Source organism: Carlito syrichta, unplaced genomic scaffold (genome assembly GCF_000164805.1).
Source record: "Carlito syrichta isolate Samal-C Ts95f unplaced genomic scaffold, Tarsius_syrichta-2.0.1 Scaffold316219, whole genome shotgun sequence".
Lineage (NCBI taxonomy): Eukaryota > Metazoa > Chordata > Mammalia > Primates > Tarsiidae > Carlito > Carlito syrichta.
Window position 1 is genome coordinate 347,063 of NW_007260315.1, and position 21,711 is coordinate 368,773.

At 51.3% G+C, this 21,711-nt stretch overlaps 1 protein-coding gene across 1 annotated transcript in view; it reads left to right on the forward strand.

Moving 5' to 3' along the window:
• COL4A2 (collagen type IV alpha 2 chain) overlaps positions 1 to 21,711 on the forward strand; it is a 227,685-nt gene that overhangs the window by 38,249 nt on the left and 167,725 nt on the right. The gene's annotated exons all lie outside the window — the stretch shown is intronic.

A 21,711-nucleotide genomic window follows, 5' to 3' on the forward strand; every position in this document is an offset into this window, starting at 1 on the left:
GCTGCTGTAACTGGGATGTTCTGTCGCATGTGGAATAAGAAGCTAGGGTTTTTGTTGGGGGCACTGTTTGGTTTTTAAATCATCTGCAGGACAATTTTTGGAGGAGTTGTGTGCCCCATAAAAGGAAGAGAATGGTGCTCTCGGACCGCAGTCAGTGGCTTGCGGTTGGCAGTTAGGAGTCTGTTCGGCTCTGTAGGCTGGGGCCTTCTGGGTCCTTCCCTGGCATTGTGGAGGAGAGCATTGCCCCCTATTTAAGACATGTTTTCAAGTCACCTTCTTGTAGCGCAGGGTTGAACCTCAGAGAGGAAGCATGTAGGTCGAGCTCAGAGAAAGCTCAGCGAGTTGGTTTTAAGCGGGTCAACAGTGGGGATTCTGTCTTTACTTTTGTGCAGAAAATTGTTTAGAGAAAAGACAACCCAATGCAGTCATGGGAAGAGGGCCGGGGGAGGCAGTGAGTTGTCAAAGCGGTCGTCATCGGGAGATGTTCGGACTGGCGGGAGTCCTCGGGGCTTTTGCACATTTCGGGACGGCGTCTCGGGGGAGTGCCCTAACGTCTCTGCAGCACCCAGTGTTCTCGTCAGAAATGGGATGCCGCATCACGGAAGCCCGGCTGGGTCCGCTTCAGATGGGTTTGTTCCTTCCAACCCGACCATGCAGACCCAGGAAGGGAGGGGTCTTGTCAGCCTCACTCCCACCCCCAGCACCATGTCCTGTTCATCTGTAAGCCTACGACTTGGGGGGGGGGGACCGAAAAGCAGAGTCGAAAGTAGATAGGCTTATTCGCAAAAGACAAGGGCCCCTGGAATGAATAACCTTCTGGGTCTTGTCCAGTCCTGAAAGTCCCATGTTTGCCCTTGGCACACTCAGTCTCAGCTCAGCAACCGGGACCATCGTAGGTGCCCAGTAGGAAGGGAAGTCAGTCACCAAAGGAAGCGTGTTGGAAGGGCTGGGCTCACCTGGACCAGGTGCTGGTAACCTGCAGCCCTTCAGAAGCATTCCAGAAGCTGCATGTGGACACGTGTTCATTGAGAGGGGACAGTGGTGAGCTCTGCCCTCCAGTGAGACCCCGTCTTAAAAGTCCACCCAAGTTCTTGGCACGGTCGTGGTGAGGTGCTCACCCACAGAGTGTCAAACTGACGCCTCGCGCACCCTCTCTCGGATGAGAGCTCCATATTGGCCACCTCTTTCTGTAGCCTGGAGCTCTGCCTGCCGGGCATCCATCCCTGTGGAGTCGGGACTGAAGTGTGACCCTGCGACTCACCCCCGAGAAAATCAAGTTGCATGAATATTCCCACCCAGCGTACGGAAGGAACTGGGCATCCACATCCATGAAAAGAGGGAAGAGAAAGGGAAAAAAAACCACAGAAGGCATTGGACACGTGCTTCAGTTCATCAAGCAAGTTTAGACACATGTCTAGACTCATAATGCACTGGGTTTCTTTGCTTTTGTGGGAACTCTACCACACCCGATGGCACTGCTTACACTGGTGAGAAGGTTCATCATGGCTGCTTCCGACATCACCACCACGGCTGAGTTCATGGGGTGGGAGGAGTGTCAAGAAGGGGCAGATAATAATGGGGTCCTTGGTTCACAAAGCATGAGACCCTCTGGTCCACGAGCCACCTGATGCTCCAGCAGCCTATCTAAGAAGACAGTCCTATCGGGCGCAGTGGCTCATGCCTGTAACCTCAGCACTTTGGGAGGCTGATGCAGGAGGATCACTTGAGGCCAAGAGTTTGAGACCAGCCTAGCAATACCCAGGTTTCCACAGAAAACTTAAAAAAAAAAATGAACCCGGTGTGGTGGTATGCGCCTGTAGTCCCAGCTACTTGGCAGGCTGAGGAGGGAGGATCGCTTGAGCCCAGGCGGTCAAAGCTGCAGTGAGCGATGATGACACCGCAGCACTCCAGCCTGAGTGACAAAGCAAGATTCTATCTACTTCTAAAAAGAGAAAAGAACAAGCAGGTTACAGTTCAATATAACACCAGCGCATCCACAATCCTCACTCAAGCTGACATCTAACAAGTCAGCCTTTCCAAAGACTTCACTCTAAAGATGCGAGAAGGAGAAAAGATAAAGGGACAATGGCAAGGAGATTTGGGGAGAGCGGGCGTGTAGAGAGAAGAAACTTGGTGCTATGACACTTCTAGTGAAAGATAACTGGGGTCTGTCTCCCCTCTCCCTCCTCCTCCCCACCCCATAATGTTCTGGGTTCCTTGAGCAGCGTCTTCTGGTGGGTGCTCCTTCTGACTCAGGGACACAGAAGTCTAGTCCTTAGGGACAGTCACAGGAGGTCACAGAACACCCCTGTAGCTCACGAGGACAGTCTGAGGCACGAAGAGTCACACAGGGACAGAGAATACTTCCACAGCCTTGACCGTTAGAGTCGCCCAAAAGCAATCTCCGCCTTCTCAGTGGCTCCTTTGTGTATGTGTCCATGCGAGCTCCGGGTCACCTTCAGGCCTTGCTGGGATGTTTTCTGCTGTGTGACCTCAGGGACTTCAAAGGACCCCGTCCCTTCCTGAATCGATGAGGGCGTCTGTGGGTGCCACCAAGGAGAGTAGGAGTTTCGTCTGTTAAGGGGAAAGGTCTCGGCGGCCTGGCAGGAGGAAGCGGCGGCCTGGAGGTGTTGGACTGTCTGTGGTATCAGGGAGCGAGTTCCTGGAGGTGGCCTCCCTGGGAGGGTGGTGCGGGGGTGACGGGGAGTGCTGAGTCATGACAAGGTAGGGATAGGAGCCCACCCTCTGCTTTATGCGTCCATTGAGAGGAGACAGTGGCGAGCTCTGCCCTCCAGCAAGACCCCGTCTTAAAATCCGTCCAAGCTCATGGTGCAGTCGTGGTGAGGTGCTCACCCACAGGATCCCTCCCGGAACAGATCTCCATATTGGCCACCTCTTTCTGTAGCCTGGAGCTCTACCTGCCAGGCGTCCACCCCTGGACATCAAGATGCATGAACAGACTGACCCGGCACATGGAAGGAACAGGGCACCAGCCCCCGTGAAAAGAAGGGAGAAAAAGGGGGAAACATTAAAAAACAGAAGAAGGCACTGGACACATGTTTCAAACCATAAAGCAAGTTCATTTAAATTACAGGCAAACAAATCAAAGCCAACTTAAAGCACAGAGATTCAGGCAGGAATGACTTTCTCATTTGTTCTCACCTGTCCCTTGACACATACTCCTTTTTTTTTTTTTTTTTTTTTGAGTTGGAGTCTCACTCTGTCGCCCAGACTGGAGTGCAGTGGCCACTCCCGGCCACCGCAGCCTCCACCTGCTGGCTCCGGCGATCCTTCTGCCTCAGCCTTCCAAGTAGCTGGAACTACAGGTGTGCACTACCACACCTGGCTAATTTTTTTTTATTTATTGTAGAGATGAGGTCTCGCCTGCCCAGGTGGGTCTCAAACCTGCGGGCTCAGGCAATCCACTCACCTCAGCCTCCCAAAGGCGCGGGATTACAGGCTGAGCCACCGAGCCCAGCGACACATACTCTTAGGATGGCGTCCTCGGTGTGCTTAAGCACTTATTGTTCAGGATGGGTGGTTTCTGCCACTGGCTTTTATTCTCCCAAGAGCAAACCTTTAGATCTTTGGCCCACAACAGACTCTCAAAAATGTTTCCTCAAAGACATTTGGTGGGGAGTGTCCAGCTACATGAATGAAAACAACTCTAAAATACACTTTCAGGCCAGGGGCATGGCTCATACCCATAATCCCAGCACTTTGGGAGGCTGAGGTGGAAGGACTTCTTGAGCCCAAGGGTTCGAGATCAGCCTAGGCAGCATAGCAAGACCTCGTCTCTACAAAAAATTTAAAAATTCGCCAGGTGTGGTGGTGTATGCCTATAATCTCAGCTTCTCAGGAGGCTGAGGCAGGAGTACCGTGGTGAGCTCAAGAAAGTCAAGGCTGAAGGGAGCTGTGATCGTGCCACTGCACTCCAGCCTTGGGCCACAGAGTGAAACCCCAACTCAATGATGATGATAATCATAGGCCAGGCTCGGTGGCTCAGCCTGGAATCCCAGCACTTTGGGAGGCCGAGGGAAGGGGATTGCCTGAGCCCACGGGTTCGAGACCAGCCTGTCAACTTGACGAGACCTCATCTCTACAATAAATCAAAAAAAATTAGCTGGGCATGGTAGCGCATTCCTATAGATCTAACTACTTGGAAGACTGAGGCAGCGGGATCGCTGGAGCCCAACAGGTCGAGGCTGCAGTGGCCGTGAGCATGCCACTGCACTCCAACCTGGGTGACGGAGTGAGACTCCAACTCAAAAAACAAAAAACAGTAATAATAGTACACTTTCAGAGCAGCAAGGCAGGAGCTGCAGACTTGTGCAGTGGACATGGGCTTCCAACAAGCAGGACCAAAGTGCTGTGTCAGTGCACTTCCCCATCTGGAGGCGTTTGTGCTTATCAGTGTCTCCTTGTTTCCAGGCTGGGGGTGCTGCCAGAGGGCCGAGGTTTCCTGGCTTTTGTTGTGTTGGGGTTCAGACTCTGTTTTGAAAGGACAGGAGCATAATAAAAACGGATATGAAAGAAGGGTCGGATGACATCACTTGCAATACTTGAGGAAGTCCACTCTTGGGGATGTTTACAGTCTCAGCATGTTCGCTGTTTGTAATATGATAAGGGCACTTTTGATACGTTGGGGTGGGGGCTACAGGCTGCAAGCCACACTGCTCAGACAGTATTCATGAATTTTTATCTTGGGCTCATAGCGAGGAACAGAGAATGGAGATCTTGGCGGGGATCCCAAGTGACCCCAGCTGCATTGGATGACCTTGGGTACAAGGTTCAGCATAGTTGGGCAGCTTAAATTGTGCCTAAGCCAGCCATTCACTGAATTCTTTTTTTAAAGAGAGAGAGATTTTTTTAAAAAGAAAGCTGAAAATTCTGCTTAATAAAGATGAATTCACACGCTAAATTTTTCCCTCTCAAAGTCTTACTTCAGAGAATTCCATGGCATGTGGAACGTAAAATTAAATGATTACCTTTCTGAGGTTCGTTTAAGCTATGTATACACTCAGCGTATGCATGCTTGTTGACTATTGAAAACAGTCAACTGTCTCCATAAACAGCAGTCCCCCTAAACAGTGAGAATGTTGGTGCCTGCCGTACCCCAGCTCTGTGTGCTGGGGATGGAAATAGACCAGCACCCTCCCCAGGGAGTGGAATAAAACACAAGTTAAGAGCATGAATGGGTACAGGGCATACAACCACCACTGGGTACCAGGTCCACTACCGGGGGATCACAGGCTCGCTAGAAACCCAGACCTCACCTGCACACTGCTTACTTATGGAGCAAATCCTCACAGCTCTATAATACAAATAATTTCAAAAAGAAGGAACACGAACAGCGAACACTTCCTGCCGAGAGCCAGGCTCCATCCTAAGTTCTTCCTGTGGGTTAATCTTTTCATCCTCAGGACAGCCCCACAAGGTAGGAATGATGGACTCCTCCTGTTTTTTAAATGAGAAAACGGAAGGACGCGAGGGATGAGTGTTCTTCCAAAGGCCACCCCCTGCAGTGCCAGCCTGGAGCCCAGACACCCTCAATCCAGAGCCTCCCTTGAAACACGTGCCCTTCAGAGCAAGTCAAGTCCATAGCTCTGGGCGTCTGCACACCCGTGGGTCACACACCGGCCAGAAGCCCGGGAGTCCGGGTGAAGGCGCCAGACAGTCCCACAGCACTCGGAGGCCCAGGAAGGCGCCATCTCTTGCAGACACTCCAGATGAGGCATAAAAATACTAGACACGTCAACTGTCTTCGTGCACCAGTACAGGAGAGTAGGACAGAATTAGCTCCCAAAATTTCACAGGCACAAGACATTCTCAAAGTCATGCTCAGACCCAAAAACATGGACATGCTAATTCTGAAGGAGCCTTATTGATGGAGGGTGGCATCTAGAGAAAAATGTCTATCATTGCAGGTTGGCATGTGTGGTCTCCAAGTGCACATCAAGCAACAAGAATTAAAAGCCCAACCAACCACCTACTGGGGCTAGCAAGAGGAGTGGGATTGAAAATTCACTGCTCGGCCAAGCTTAGTGGCTGAGCCTGTCATCCCAGCACTTTGGGAGGCCGAGGTGAGTGGATTGCCTGCGCCCTCAGGTTCAAGACCAGCCCAGGCAACTTGGCAAGACCTCATCTCTACAGTAAATAAATAAATAATTAGCCAGGCATGGTAACACACGCATGTAGTTCCGGCTATTTGGAAGGCTGAGGTGGAAGGATCGCCAGAGTCCAGCAGGTCGATGCTGGGGCGGCCATGAGCGTGCCACTGCACTCCAGCCTGGGCGACAGAGTGAGACTCTGACTCAAAAAAAAAAAAAAAAAAAGAAAGAAAAGAAAAGAAAAGAAAACTCACTGCTGGAAGAAAAAAGCAAATGACCCTGTTAAAAAGTAGGTAGGCTGGACACAGTGACTCAAGCTTATAATCCCAGGAGTTTGGGAGGCCAAGTGAGGAGATTTCCTGAACCCATGGGTTCAAGAACAGCCTGGGCAGCTTTGCAAGACCTCGTTTCTACAATAATTCATAAACTTAGCCGGATGTGGTAGCATGCACCTGTAGTTCTGGCGACTTGGAAGGTTGAGGTGAAAGGACACTCCAGGGTGTCCGTGAGCCACTGCATGCCAGCCTGGAGTGCCAGGGCAATGGAGTGAGACTCCAACTCAAAAAAGAAAAAGAAAAAAAGTGGACAAGTGACTCGAATAGACATCACTCAAAAGAAGATACACAAATGGCCAACAGACATATGAAGAATGCTGAACATCACTCGCCATCAGGGAAATGCAAATTAAAGCCACAGTGTGACACCACATTATGCCAGTCAGATGGCCATTATTTTAAAAAATCAAAAGACAATAGATGCTGGCACAGATGCGGTGAAAAGGGAAGGCTCATACACTGTTGGTGAGAGTGCCACTTAGTACAACCTCTATGGAAATTGCGGTACGGAGATCACTCAAGAACTAAAAGTAGATCTTCCATTTGATCCAGCGATCCCACTTGCAGGTGTCTACCATAAAAGGAACAGCAGTCATTAGATAACAAAGATGCCTGCGCCCGCATGTTCCTCACAGCACAACTCACAACTACGAAGATGCGGAATCAACCTAAATGCCCATCAGCTGATCAGTGGATAATGAAATGTGGTACCGCACACTATGGAATACTATTCAGCCATCAAAAAGGATGAGATAGTGTCTTTTGCAGCAACTTGAATAGAATTGGAGAAGACCATTCACTGTAAAGGTACAGGAACAAACAAAAAAGCACCGCATGCTCTCACTCATAAGTAAGAACTCAACTAAGGATGTGCAAAGGTATAGACAATGGGGTAGACACTGAAGACCCAGAAGGAGGGGGAGGGACGGAGGATCCAAAAAATCACCTATCAGGTACAGTGTGCACAGGTGAGCATGGTGGGTATACTTGAAGCCCAGACTTTCTCACCTCTGTACAATGCAACCATGCAACCAAAAAACTATTTTTACCCCCTAAGGCTACTGAAGTAAAGAAAAAATGGTAATAATAAGAATAATAAAAGAAAATGTGCTGTTGAAATATCCAGGGGGAGAGCCGGGATAACCACACACCACCAACTCCCCGCGATGCCTGGTTGGCGTTTTCCCTGCCGGTCCCAGGAAGATGCTTCTGGTGTGACTTAGGGCAGAGCTGATTCCTGGACCCTCTTCCAGGCAGAGAGAAAACTACCAAGCGTGAGTTCACAGCCAAGGAATCTCGCCACGGCTCATGTGCAGAGGCCTACGTACCCTCTTCCAGGACTGCCAACAATGATTCATCTGGCAGAGTTCACACGGGAGAAGGAGCAAAGCGGAAATTCAGAAATTCTAACCCAGAAGCCCGCCTGTGGGCAGTGAAGCAGCTGTGGCATGGGCGTGGTGCTGCCGCTGGCCCCGAAGCCCTCCCCCGCCCCGGGACTTTCACGGCCAAGTGTGCATCCCCGAAGCTCTCGGTGCCGAAGACCAAGCTTGCCCGGGCAGTGTGTCCTTCCCCCTGCCAATACAAACCAACGCCTTCCTTGCCTAGACCAGTCTTCGCCAACCAGAACAGCAATCTTATTGTATTCTCAGAAAGTATGGCCAGGTCGCCTTCCTTCGGTGCTTCTCAGATTTTTTCGCCCCAAAACTTAGCACGGAGGGAGGGATTTGGACCAAACCCCTTCACCGATCATTCTTCTCAGTAAAAAATAGCTCCAAGAGTTGGATTCACTTCGTCTCCCCAGACGATGTTAAATACCCGCCTCCGAGCTAGATGCCAACACCAACAACATACACATTTCTATTCCCTGCCAGAGAACGCCAAGAACTAACACGCCATATAAATAATTAAACTTGAGTGTAGATAACGTGTGAGGTAATGCCTGCCGTCAGTGATGTCTCGGGAGCCTGTCTATTCCGAGCTGAGCACGATGTAAACAGACTAGCTCGTAAATAGGTAAGGACATTTATTCTAAAAATAGGGTAGAAAGCGCTACAGTGTCTGCCCTTGGGAGCCTGCTGTACCTGGCTCTGCGTGGTGGGCATGGAAATAGACCAGCACTCTCCCCAGGGGGTGGAATAAAATGCAGGTTAGGAACACAAACGGAGACAGGGACACACAGCCACCACTGGGTGCCAGGGCGAGAGGGGGTTCGCTAGAAGCCAGACCTCACCTGCAGGCAGTTTACTTATGGAGTAAACCCTCACGTGCACCCCGCCAGCTCTAAAAGACAAATTTGCAAAAGAAGGAACACGAATAGCGAACACTTCCTGCCCAGAGCCGGGTGCTGTCCTAAGTTCTTGCCATGGGTTAGCGCCAATTGTACTGATGCCTCTTGAATAAGAATTAGAAGCACCTCATGACTTGTTCCTCTCAACACTTAGAACGAAATCCCTAAAGCTATAAGAAGGACTACATGACAATAGCCTTTCTAAAAAATGGTCTTTCAACCGGGCGCGGTGCCTCATGCCTATCATCCCAGCACTTTGGGAGGCAAAGACGAGAGGATTGAGACTAGCTTGGGCAACTTGGCAAGACCTCGACGCCATAAAATATCAAAAAATTAGCCAGGCATGGCGGTGCACCTGTAGTCTCAACTACTTGGGAGCCTGAGACAGAAGGATCACCTGAATCCAGCAGGTCGAGGCTGGGGTGGCTGTGAGTGTGCCACGGCACTCCAGCCTGGGCAGCAGAGTGAGACTCTGACTCCGAAAACAAAAAGATAATCTTTCGTGAGGCCGGTTTTCGTCTTAGTTATCCGGTGAGGACATTGATACGTGAGTGGCAGATGGTGTGTGTTGAAGTCGTCTGTCTGTTTGAGCACATTTCCTGGTACTCATGCCCGCCGCCAAGCAATTGGTCCACAGGAGATGCCAGTGCAGCGTGGAAGGCACGTTAGCTCATGCGTGATGTTTTTCCCTGTGTGGTGTTTGCACCACCGAGCAATAAGGCAGCTGAACGTGAAGTCGACTTGCACACTTACACAGGACACCGCGTCCCCAGCCTTCTTTCTCTCGCCTCGTTCAGGCACACACTTTCCTTAGAAGTGCCCGTCCACGGTTCTTCCTGGTCTCTGGGCATGTGGTCCTTGTTCTCTGCAACTAGCAGTCTTGGCTCTTCCCGGCACCCCCGTCTAGGAAGCTACAGTATTTCTTTACCAAGGGGGAAATTAACAGGTCTATTAAATGGTGCTGTTGTTTTCCTTGAGGTTGTTACTAATGTTATCAGGACCCTAGTTACATAATTTCATAGGTATTGAGTGGTCTGCCTGGTGCTCTTTTTTCCATAGATGGTGTGGGTTTGGTGTGATTTTGCCGAGTGTGAGGATTTTTCAGAAACAGTCATTTGCTGTTTTTTAGCACAAGTGCCTGTTCTTAAGAAGAGCAGGGCTGGGCTCGGTGGCTCAGCCTGTCATCCCAGCACTTTGGGAGGCCGAGGCGAGTGGATTGCCTGAGCCCACAGGTTCGAGACCAGCCTGGGCAACTTGGTGAGACCTCGTCTCCACAATAAAATTTTTAAAAAGCCGGGCATGGTGGCGTGCATCTGTAGTTCCGGCTACTCGGAAGGCTGAGTCAGAAGGATCGCTGGAACCCAGAAAGTCGACACTGGGGTGGCCATGAGCGTCCAGCCTGGGCGAAGGAGTGAGACTCCAACTCAAAAAAAAAAAAAAAAAAACAGGTGGGGACAAAATGTGAAATCAATGTGTGTCCGACGTTCTTCTTCCCAAGGGTGAGTGGCTGGTGTTTGAGTGGGTGTCACCTGGGCTGATGGGGAAGGTGAGGCCAGGGTGAACATTCCACACTGAAGGAGCTATGTGTACAAGGGCATGTTCTTTGCAGAGGATGGGAACCCAGAGGTGTTCGTTCTCAATGCACTGAAAATCCTTCACATTCCTCCATCATGTGAAAATATGTCATTACGCATTCGCTTGTAATTAGAGGGAAAGAGACTTTGGACACGGAGGGAACAGTGGATCTGGATCTCAGGAACGGAAAAAAGTCAGCAAGTCTCAGGAGAAGCAACGCCTCCCCATACCAGGAAACAACAAGGGTGCAGGGATGAGAACATATAAAACCTAGAATATGTTGTCTTAGCCAGATGTGGTGATGCGTGCCTATAGGCCCAGCTACTCTGAAGGCTGAGGTGGAAGGATCACCTGAGCCCAGGAAGTTGAGGCTGCGGTGTACCATGATTGTGCCACTGCACACCAGCCTGGGTGACAGAGTGAGACCCCAACACACACAGAATATGTTGTCTTGTGAACAGTGCATGATGTGGGCTCTGAACTAAAGGATTAATGCCTGACATAGCCGCCTAGCCAGACACTATTGGCTAGCAAAACCACGAAGGGTGACAATCTGTACCAAGGATGGAGAGGGAGTGGGGGCAAGGGAAGGTAGTGTCCAGAAATTGGCCTGTTGACAGAGCCACCAAGGAAGTCAGGGACAGCAGTCAAATGACTTCAGGCAGGAGCCTCTGGTCTCTGAGCTTTTTCCCTCCTGCCTGGGCGTAGCTGGGGTGCATGCTGGCTCTCAACACAATGCAAGCTGTGTGTCCACTCCATAATGGCATCAAGAAGAGGGGTTTGGACATGGTGGTGTGCACCTGTCACCCCAGTTCCTTGAGAGACCAAGATGGAAGGATCACCTGACCCAGGAAACCGAGTCTGCCATGAGCCGCGATTGTCATGATCGTGCCACTGCACTCCACGCTGGTCGACAGAGTGAGACCCTGACTCAAACAAAAAAACTGATTTTCTAAAGAAGAGGGGCTTTAGTGATTGGGGACCAGACCACCCCCATCCCGGAGTGCCCCAGTTCGTTGAAGCAAACCCATCCAGGGTCTCGTGCTGGCTCCATCGCCCTCCACAGCCTAGGGGGGCTAAGGAACAGGGGGTGAAGTGGCGAGTCAGAGTCCAATTTGGAAAGGAGGAGCTTTCCTGGAGGGCCAGGCGAGCTGTTTCAAAATGATGCTTGGATAGAAAAGGAACTCCCATCGCTTGACACTTTTGAGATGCTGTCATTCATTCCTCAAAGCCTTGGGAATCCCAGGCAGGACCATTCAAGCCCCACTCGTGGAATCAAAGCGCACAAGACCTGCTTCAGAATGGGACTTAGCCACAGTTTCATAAATATAACTAAACGGCCAGAAAAATCGATCTCCAGCTGTCTCAGCAGTGGATATTGTGGTTGCCATAGGTACAAGAGGGCGTGGAGAGGGCGGGTAGCAGAATAGATTTCAGGAAGTAAATAGGAATTAGAAATGCAAGGGCACCCGACGTCAAATGATCAAGAGCTTAGAAGACAGGAAAGGAAACCTTAAGATGTAGACGGGTCACACCTCAGGCGGGACAGCCTGAATGCTCCCTGACAGAATTTACCTGCATCTCCATGTGTCTTTGTTTGGCTCCGTGACCATTCCTGAGGCTACCCGGCCCGGCCGGCCGGTCCCCGGTTCCTGTGGGGCTGCTTCCTACCCACCTGGCTCCTGACAGCAGTCCCATGCCCTTGGCCATTCCCTGGCCTTTGCTGTCGAGATTCCATGTGTCTGGACCAAATGACTGAATGAGACATCTCCGAGCCTCCACCCAGCCCCTAATAAAGCCTCGCACAGATGAGGCCTGGACTCCTCCCCAGGTGAAGACCTCATTGTCCTGGCTACCACAAGGATGCGGTGGAGAAGGGAGAGGACAGAGCGCTCTTCCCTGCTCACAGATTGGCTTGCTGTCCAACACCGGCGCCCGCAGCCACGCCTCCATGGGCCAGGGACACGGACACACGCCTGCCTTCCTTGCCAGTGAAGAGACACAGCCACACGCTGCTTTTTGCCTCCAGCTAGGGATCGGGTTTGAACTGGGCAGAGGATGTGTGTCAGGAAATGCCAAGCCCCCTTCCCCAGCTCAGCCAGACAGCCCACCTGTCCTCACCTGCAGGCGGGACCTGCCCACACTCTGAGATCACCTCCTGCCCGGGGCGAGGTGCTTCTAAGGCAGTGCTGGCTCGTCCCACGTTTGGCCGGGCTTCCGTGCTCAACCCTGGGTCTGGGGCTGTCTGCCAGGGAGCCAGGCCTGGGGCCGGATGTTAATGACCCTTCAACCTGGATGCACAAGAGACTTCAAATGACATCACTGAGTCCTTACGGCGACCCTTGGCCAGCTTTGTCATCCTCTTGTGCAGAGAACTTGGCGGTTCAGAACTCGGTGGTTTGGTCGTTTCTATGCCATGAATCGTTCTTTCTCCTGGTCTCCAAGTCCATGGATTCTTTTTTTTTTTTTTTGAGTCAGAGTCTCACTCTGTCACCCAGGCTGGAGCGCAGTGGCATACTCACAGCTACCGCAGTCTCAACTGCCTGGACTCAAGCGATCCTTCCGCCTCAGCCTCCTGAGTAGCTGGAACTACAGGCGCGCACTGTATTAACTAATTTTCAAAATGTATTAACTAATGAATTAGCTAATTTTTTTTATTTATTGTAGAGATGAGGTCTCGCCAAGTTGTCCAGGCTGGTCTCGAACCCCTGGGCTCAAGCAATCCTCTCGCCTCAGCTTCCCTAAGTGCTGGGATTACAGGTGTGAGCCACCACGCCTGGCTCAAGTCCATGAGTTCTAAGTGATGCCTACCTAGGGCACCCTGCTTATCGTTACTCAGCCCCAAACACAACTCCTTCTGTCTGGCATCTGGCATTTGGCCTACTTTAAATGTCATGGGGATAACGGATGTCATTGGGACATGCTCTAGCCTTGGCCTTTGGCCTACAATACACTCCGTGCCTGCCAGGCACCTCCCCATCTGGTCAAAATTCTAATGTTTTTTAAAGCCAGTCCTGTCCATTGGAACCCAAGCCCGAGCACTAAAGAATGGCTGTCAGAACAGAAACTAAGTACGGCATATTCTCACTCAGGAGTGGGGGCCAAGCACTGGGTACAAGGGTGGGAATGGCAGACACTAGGGACCACGAAAGATGGGGGAATGAGGGTTGAAAAACCATTGGATACCACGTTCACCACCTGGGGGTGGGCTCATTCGAAGCCCAAACCTCAACCGGGCACGTTAACTCACACCTGAAATCCCGGCACTTTGGGAGACCAAGGTGGGAGGCTTGCATGAGCCCAAGAGTTCAAGAGTAGTCTGGGCAACATAGTGAGGTCCCTTCTCTACCAAAAATTAGCTGGGTCCAATGGCACACGCCTGTAGTTCCATTTACTCAGGAGGCTGAGGCGGAAGGATCGCCTGAGCCCAGAAAATTGAGGCTGTGGTGACCTGTGATCGTGCCACTGCACTCTAGCCTGGGGACAGAGTAAGACTCTGACTCAAAGTATAAAAATGAAAAAAATAACAAACCTCACCATCACACAACAGACCTGTGTAACAAACCTGCACATGTACCTTTTGAATCTAAAATGAAGTTAAATTTTAACGTTTTTTAAATCAATTTAAATTTTAAAAATGTGTTAACTATAACTACAAATGACTGAGTTGGATACATGCACAGCAGAGTCAGATAGAGAGCCACATTGTTCCTATTATATTTTGACTGGGAAATAAAAGATGGGTTGCATGTGTTTTATTGTCCATTCCACCCCACGCTAGCCCCCAAACTTTCTTTTATATGCTAAACCTAACTAGTAAAAAAATACTAAATAGATTAACTTCGAAAATGGCTGTCAGGCGTGGTTGAGTCCGTAGAGAACTGTGTGGACTAAACCCCTAGACTTTGAGCTGCTGCTAGAAGGAACAGAAGACGTCCACGCGGGCAGGGCGGTGCTCGTTAAGATGAGTTAGGTATGCCCGTATGAAAACATGTGGCTTGTTGCTGATGATTCAGGGAGGGCACCCAGCAGATGCCTCCAGGCCATGTCTGCTGCCGCGGTGAACCGGGAGGAGGCGTGATCCCATGTCTCAGGTATGTTACCTGGACGAGAGGAAGACATTCCCTCGGGACATGAAGGCAGTCTTCCTAAAAAGTTCCGTTCATCTTCTCTCGTGTGAACCACCCTCGGTTCTTTCTGGTTCTCCAGCTCTGAATACGCAGCCTGACATCCCCCTTCCTTCCCCGTGTCCCCAACTCCTTGGGGACAGGCGGCGACTTGGTCTTAGCCATGCTGGAATGCACCAGCGCCTGGGAAATGTCCACTGAAGTTACTCCCCGTACGTGCATGGGCACCCCTGGCCGTCCATCATATCATGTCGCTGTCTCTGACTGGTACCCACCTCGGGACCATTCGACGTTGGTTTTGCGCACCCTTGAAACCCATTCAAGGAAACTGAATTGGCTGGATTTCCCGCCTGGTTCACGGGGAAGACGGATTTTGCTCTGTGTGGTGGGGTGGCGGTGACCCACACTTCCTCTCTTTCATATACCTTGCCTTGCTAATACCATGTTGGAATTATTTCCTTAATTTCTAAAGCTGCATGTGCGGAAATGGCTTATATTTCCTGTTTTGATAAACTAATAGAATTTTGCTGAGAACCTTGTTCCCGAGTTGGCTTTCTTCTCCGTTGGCCTCTTTGGATTAAAAGAATGATTCTAAAAATTCCAGCTTGACTGGACTTGTGATGAAGAACAAAGACTTGCATATGTTTGCCTTCAAACATGAGAGACCACTCCTTAACAATAAGGAGTATTTGTCTCGTATAGTTTCCTTAGAGTGGGTTATTCAATATCCCTCTGTTGAGGACATTTGGGTTGGTGCCGACGGCGATCTAATGGTAAAGTATCTGTAAATTCCCTCCAGAGAATTGCTCTTCTTGGCTGGAGGTATATTGGCTTTAAAAGACTTCCTTGGATTTCTGGGAATATGTGGAGGACAGAATATTCTTTGTCTCAGGACAGATGAGTTTTGTTCTCGCGTCTTCATATAAATGTGATGAATGCTCATTTTTATGTGCACGTTGAGTACAATGGTGAACGTTTTTTTCTTTCATTCATATACGTTGTATCATCTTTCAACGATACTCACATCTGCAGAGAGTGGGTGCGTGTGTCCCCGGGTTTGTTCCCTTGATGTGCGTGGGCGATTTGCACCGGAAGTTAGAGAAACGGCAAGTCTTCAAGAGGCCACGTTTTTTGTGGGCTTTATTTTCTGGCATTCAGGTTGTTATTTAAACCTGTTGTAAATGTTCCCAAACGTAAGTACAAATCTGCTGTTGGGAGCAGTGGTGGTGTGGGTTTGGAATGGGGTCTCCTCAGATATCCACAAAGGAGGCCACCCTTTTCCCCAGGTGGGGAAGGAAAGGCTTTTCCTCTTCCTGATGGCTTATGACCTCTCATGACGGCAACATGACACTCGCTTCTCCCCTCTGTCCCCGGGTTGTTCACAGAGGCGTTGTGGCCAGCAACCTGTGGGACCGGATGTCCTCTTAATCCCGCAGCTGCTACTCTTGATCTCTGCTCCGACTCCACTGAATCCCATTTATAAACGACAGAGCGGTGTCTCCGCTGGCAGCCAGGGAGATGACGGCTCATGGCCAGAGACGCTCCCAAGAGCCTGCGAGAAGCCTCGTTCGGGAAGCCAGACCCGGGTTTTCCTTAGAAGGATCTGTAACTTCTTTCCTCCCAGAGCATCTGGATCACACATTCAGAGTGATGTGAATGTGTCTAGGAGGTATGCCCATGCAAATAGGTGGGCTTTCAAAGCCTTCTAAGTAGAGTGATGCCAAGGTTCAGATAAGGCTCCAAGGGAAAGAATTCTCATATAAAAAGTCAACCAAGAAATCCCTTGCTCAAAGCTGTCCAGTTTGCACCTGGAAAAATTATCTCTTGCATTGCAGTTGAGTAGAGCAGCATCTGAGGTTTCCAGAAAATACATCTTACGCCTTTACGTTGCCAACTGGCTCCTAGCAATCCGGTCATTTCCAACTCCTGTAATGTCTAATTAGCACAGCAATGCCGGCCCCCGATTCAGGGCAGGATAGAATTCAGCAGGAAAAGAAGAGTCCTGGAAGGATACTTTGAGTAAAGAAAAGAGACTGAAAGTTTGCCTGGCACTTGGACTGAGTAGAAGCTCAGACACTGAGTCCTGGGTGCTCAGAACCCCCCACCTGCCGACACAGCACAGGCAGCAGGGGACAAAGCCGGGTCTGAGGGCCAGCACCTTTCTAGAACGGACGTGCCAGGGTCCACTTAGGCCTGGAGCACAGAGAACCGGTGAGAAGTCCAACTTTTCACCCCACCAAGAGAGGTGGGCCAACCAGGGGTGCGCCGTCCCCACATTGTGTCCAGGCAAAGTCTGTTCGTGCAGTGCCAGCCCAGCTGTCTAGCGCAGGGCCTGACCTCGCCATGCGGACCTGCAAGCCACACTAGAAAGCGGGCCCGGCTCAGCCAGCCTAGGGTGGGGCCTGCGTTCCTCGCTAACCCACGATGCCCCTGATGCTGTTTGTCCACACGCCACCCTTGGATTCGGAGGCCGGGGAGCCCTGCTGGGAGAAGGGGTCACCTCCTTGATTGTGTCCACGGTCCTGCCTCACGTTCGTACCTCGCTCCCATTCTCTCTGCCTCCTATTTAATGTGCAAGATGACTTCCAGATAAGTCCTCTTGAAACTCACGCACCGCTCCCACCTCGCCGCCGCCTGCGTCTCTCTCTCTCTCTCTTCTGTCCTTTCCTTGACTGTCTGGGTCTCGTGGCGAGAACAACCCATCCGCCATCGTCCTTCGTCCTCCGCCGTCCCCGTGGCACAGAGCCACTCGCCGACGGCTCTGCGTCTTACATCGAAGCTGCTGTGGACTCTGCCTTATTTTCCAAAACTCACTGTTCGCCGTTGGTTTTCACATCGCCGCCTGTTGGCTCCACAAAGCCAAAGGTGTCCAGGGCTTACGGTGGTGCCAGAAATAGCATCTTCCTTCCTTCGCCGACTGTGCCCGTCCCGACATCTTTGATTCCTCCAGCTTTCCTTGAAGGGGCAGATGGGGCCAGCGGGGCCTGGTGTCCACAGCCAGTTGACACGATGGGGCTGCCTGCAGCTCGGTTAAAGGTTTCTTCATCTGCTGAAGGAATTAGTGATTCATCCCCTAGGCAAGCTCCTTCTGTGATTCGGAATTTAGGTCTCGTGTTTCACGGTCGTGCCTCTGGGCAGCCGCTGAGAGGGCTCTCGGTGGAGCGAGGACAGGGTGCCCCGACCCTCTGGACGGTCTTGGGTTTGGACTGAAGAGGGGGCAGGGGATTGAATTGAGTCCTGAGCTGCAAGTCGGATGACCCAGCAGTGTTGGGGCATTCTGGGGGTCCTAAGAAGAATGGCTTCGAGTCCACTCTAATTCAGGATGTTCTTGGTCCCCTGATGACATGGTGGCTCCCGAGGCCTGGAGCTCAGGCCAGCAGGTCTGTTGCTTCTTCTGCAGCAGTGAGGGTCTTGGCTGGCTAGGAGGAAGGCTGGCCTTGGGGGCAGGCATGGTGGGACATGTGGGAGCCCTAGGGAGACAGCCAGAGCCGGGCTAGCCTCCCCGTTGAAGGGAATGATTTCAGGCTTAGCCCTGCCATTCCTTATTCTCTCTCTAGCCACCCTCTTCTTCAGAGTGCTCAGCAGGATTTAAGTGATGTGGGTTTCGTTGTCTGTTTGCTTAATGTCCTCGTCTACATGTTCACATGCCGAGGGGGGCAGAGATATCTGATCTGTCCCCCTCTTAATGCCCTGAGCCCAGCACAGCTCATGGCCCAGAAGAAATTCCCATCACTGAGGAATGAATGAATGAAAGAGTGTGTAAAGTGAGCGGGTGGATGGACGGTCTCCCAGGCCCCTTCTGCTAGCGAGTCAGTTTGGAATCGAGGGTGTTAGGTGTCCTCTCCCTGGGGGTGTTGAAGAAGGGCGTAGGGTCCTGGGTGGTCCTGGAGTCCCCCGACAGGGACGAGTTCTGTGTGAGTCTGAGGAGGTGTCATTCCGCCTTGCTCCCCGGAATAGGGAACTGTTCCCCACCTCTACCCACCCCGCTGGCTTCCTCGGGGGCTTCAGTATCATGGGTCCCCCCCAGGCCGCAAGCCTTTGTGTGTTTTGGGATGAAAGAAAGGGAAGACTTTCCACATCCAGAGCGGGTCCGCGGGAGCCTCCGGGTCCTGGAATTCCAAGGCCTTCTTGAACGCTTCAAGGGTGCCGTCAGGGGCCGGGCACACCTGCAGGGGCCCTCAGAGCAGTGGGCTGCAACTGCTGTGCACGGTGACTGCCCATGGGGACTCAGACTTGAGATGAGCATTGACGGAGCGTGTGATCGGTGTTTCTTGTTTTTCACCTGTGGCTTTTATAGAACGGGGATGTAAAATGCCTGGAGAGGCCCATCAAGGACTCTATAAAGAAAACAGAGGCACCTGGGCCGTCTGGGGAAAGCACGCCTGGGAGAGACAGAAGTCACACACGTGGACAAGGGCCGGGTGTCATCGTGTGGGTTTGAGCAGAGTCTCGAGGAAGAAGCAGGGTGGGAAGAAATTCGTCATTCTCACTAAGGAATTGACCAGAAAAGGATTGTGGCTTGTCTTTGAGTTGCATCAAGCATTAAAATCCCAGGATACACTCCGGGCCCCGCAGCGAGGGTGGTGGCTGGTGTGTGGGCTGCTGCATACTTGGGTTTGAGGGGACCCCAAGTCTCTACACTTTCTCATCCAAGGTCTTTAGGGAGGCATTCGTGTCTTGAGACTGCTTCAGGGCCCCGTGTCTCACCAGGAGAATGCCGAGGCTCGGGTCAGAGACTTGTTCAATCTTTGAGAGACTGTCTGGGGCACATACCCTGCACAAATAGGTAAATATTTCTGTTCCTCCTGGAGACCCAACATTCCAGTGTCTGCTACTCAGGGCTCTTGTAGATTCTGGAATTCAGGAGAGTTCTTCTGGAGGACAGGTGAAACATCGATGGGAACACACAAACACACACACACACACACACACACACTCTCTCTCTCTCTCTCTCTCTCTCTCTCTCTCTCTCTCTCTCTCTCACGTGCGTACACAGCTGGAAAGTCCATGCTGGAAGGGGTGGGCTCCCTCTCAGTGAGGTGCCCTTCCCTTGGGAGACAGGGTATGGGAGCCGTTGGCACGTGACTGAGAACACACTAAGATGAGGCGATACCCTAGTTAGTCTGCAAGTCCTAGATTTAAAACCAAAGAAACCACCATTCAACTTTAAGCAGATTACGAAGAACTCATTTCCACAGAGAGATCCAGGGAATAGCTTAAACCTGGGATTCGGAGTCTATTAGATCAACTGGAAAGTATTAAAATCATTTCAACCATTGATTTATATACAGGGATGTGGCAAGTGGCTCTAAAACCAAAATTAAAGATGCCACGTGAAACACTAGATGGAGAATGAGTTGATGCTTCACCTTGCAGTCAAAGGGGACCCCTCCCTTCCCCAAACAACTGTCCAGTGAGTTGCCTGACAAGCCAGGGACATGGGCAACACACCTGTCCCTGCCATGCTCATATATAATAAAAAGCATGAATGTGGCGGCCCATTCAGACTTGGGTCTTTGGCACCAAATCTGTGGCTTGGTGTGGAACTGGGTTTCTCCAAATCACCTAGGCAAAATCACAGAACATATGAGCCTCGCTGTAGATAGCGTTGAAGCCGCTAAAAAATTGGCAAATACCTAGATCACATTGGAAGGCATGAGAGGGTTTTAGAGAAATCTACTTTCACACTGTGGGACTCGGGCTGTCCCCTTACCTCACTCAGGACAAAAAAATAATCCAGGATTCACCTGTGGGAGAAGCTGTTCCAGCTCACCTGGCAGGGGAGGGCTGTACTATCTCACCCGTGGGGGAGTACTACACCGGCTCACCTGTGGAGTAGGCTATACCATCTCACCTAGGAGGTCAGGGCTGATGCTTGGATGAACTCAAAGGGGAGAAATGAGGATCAATCTGTTTGTCATTTTAGTCTCAAAAGATTTAGCTCTGCAGACAGTCTGAAAGGCAGAACCAGGGTCTGCAGGGCAGGGTCAGGGTCCTCCAGGTCATTTGGCCCCACGTCTGTCTTTTATCTGATTGCGGAGATCAAGGGTGAGAAACGCCTTTGCCCGTTTTTGGGATTGTCCAGCCAGGGAGCATCCTAATTATCCCCTGACCTCATCTACGAGTTGTATCTCTGTCTCTGATGAAGAAAAGCTCCATTATGCCCCCCACTGAATAATCTGAGGGTATGTCTCTGCCCCCAACTTTCCCCCTCGCTACGAACAAGCAAGCCAGGGTTTCTGGTGGAATGAAGGGCTCACAGACTTTTCCTTCACGGCAGTGTCAGTGGCAGAGGGGAGGGTTTGCCACCCACCTCCTCCAGGGGTGCCCTGCATTTCCAAACAGCACGGGAAGCTGCTTCCACTACCTGGAGTTGGCACCACAGCCCTGGTCCTTCATGTCATCATAAATTCACTTTCAGATGCCACAGAATCCCCAGGTTAGGGAATGTCCCCCTCGACGTGCCAGCTCTAAGACTTCTTGTGGCATCCGGCACGTAGTGGGCACTTCACAAAGACTTTTACTGACCCTAGAGTTTGCAGCACCAAGAGTGAGCCCTCATGTAAACAATCACCATGGGGGTAAGGATGTGTCAATGCAGCCGGGCTTGGTGTCTCAGCCTGTAATCCCGCGCCTTGGGAGGCTGAGGTGAGTGGATTGCCTGAGCCCGCGGGTTCGAGACCCACCTGGGCAATTGGCGAGACCTCATCTCTACAATAAATAAAAAAATTAGCCGGGTGTGGTAGCGCGCGCCTGTAGTTCTGGCTACTTGGAAGGCTGAGGCGGAAGGATCGCTGGAGCCCAGCAGGTCGAGGCTGCAGTGACCGTGAGCGGCCACTGCACTCCAGTCTGGGCGACAGAGTGAGACTCCAACTCAGAAAAAAAAAAAGGTTCATGAATTGTAACAAGTGTCGGACTCTGGTGTAAGACGTCATCGGTGGGGGAGGGTGGGGGAGGGGATGGGGTAGATTCCACTCACTTTTGCTGTGCTTCTACAACTGCTCTAAAAAGTTAAGTCTATCTTTAAAAGGCTTATTGGGCTGGGTGCAGTGGCTCGTGCTTGTAATCCCAGCATGCTGGGAGGCAGAGGTGAGAGAATTGCCTGAGCCTATGTGTTCAAAACCAACCTGGGCAACATGGCAAGACCTCGTCTCTACATTAAATCAAAAAATTAGCTGGGCTTGGTGGCTCAGCCTGTAATCCCGCACCTTTGGGAGGCTGAGGTGAGTGGATTGCCTGAGCCCGTGGGTTCGAGACCTGCCTGGGCAGCGAGACCG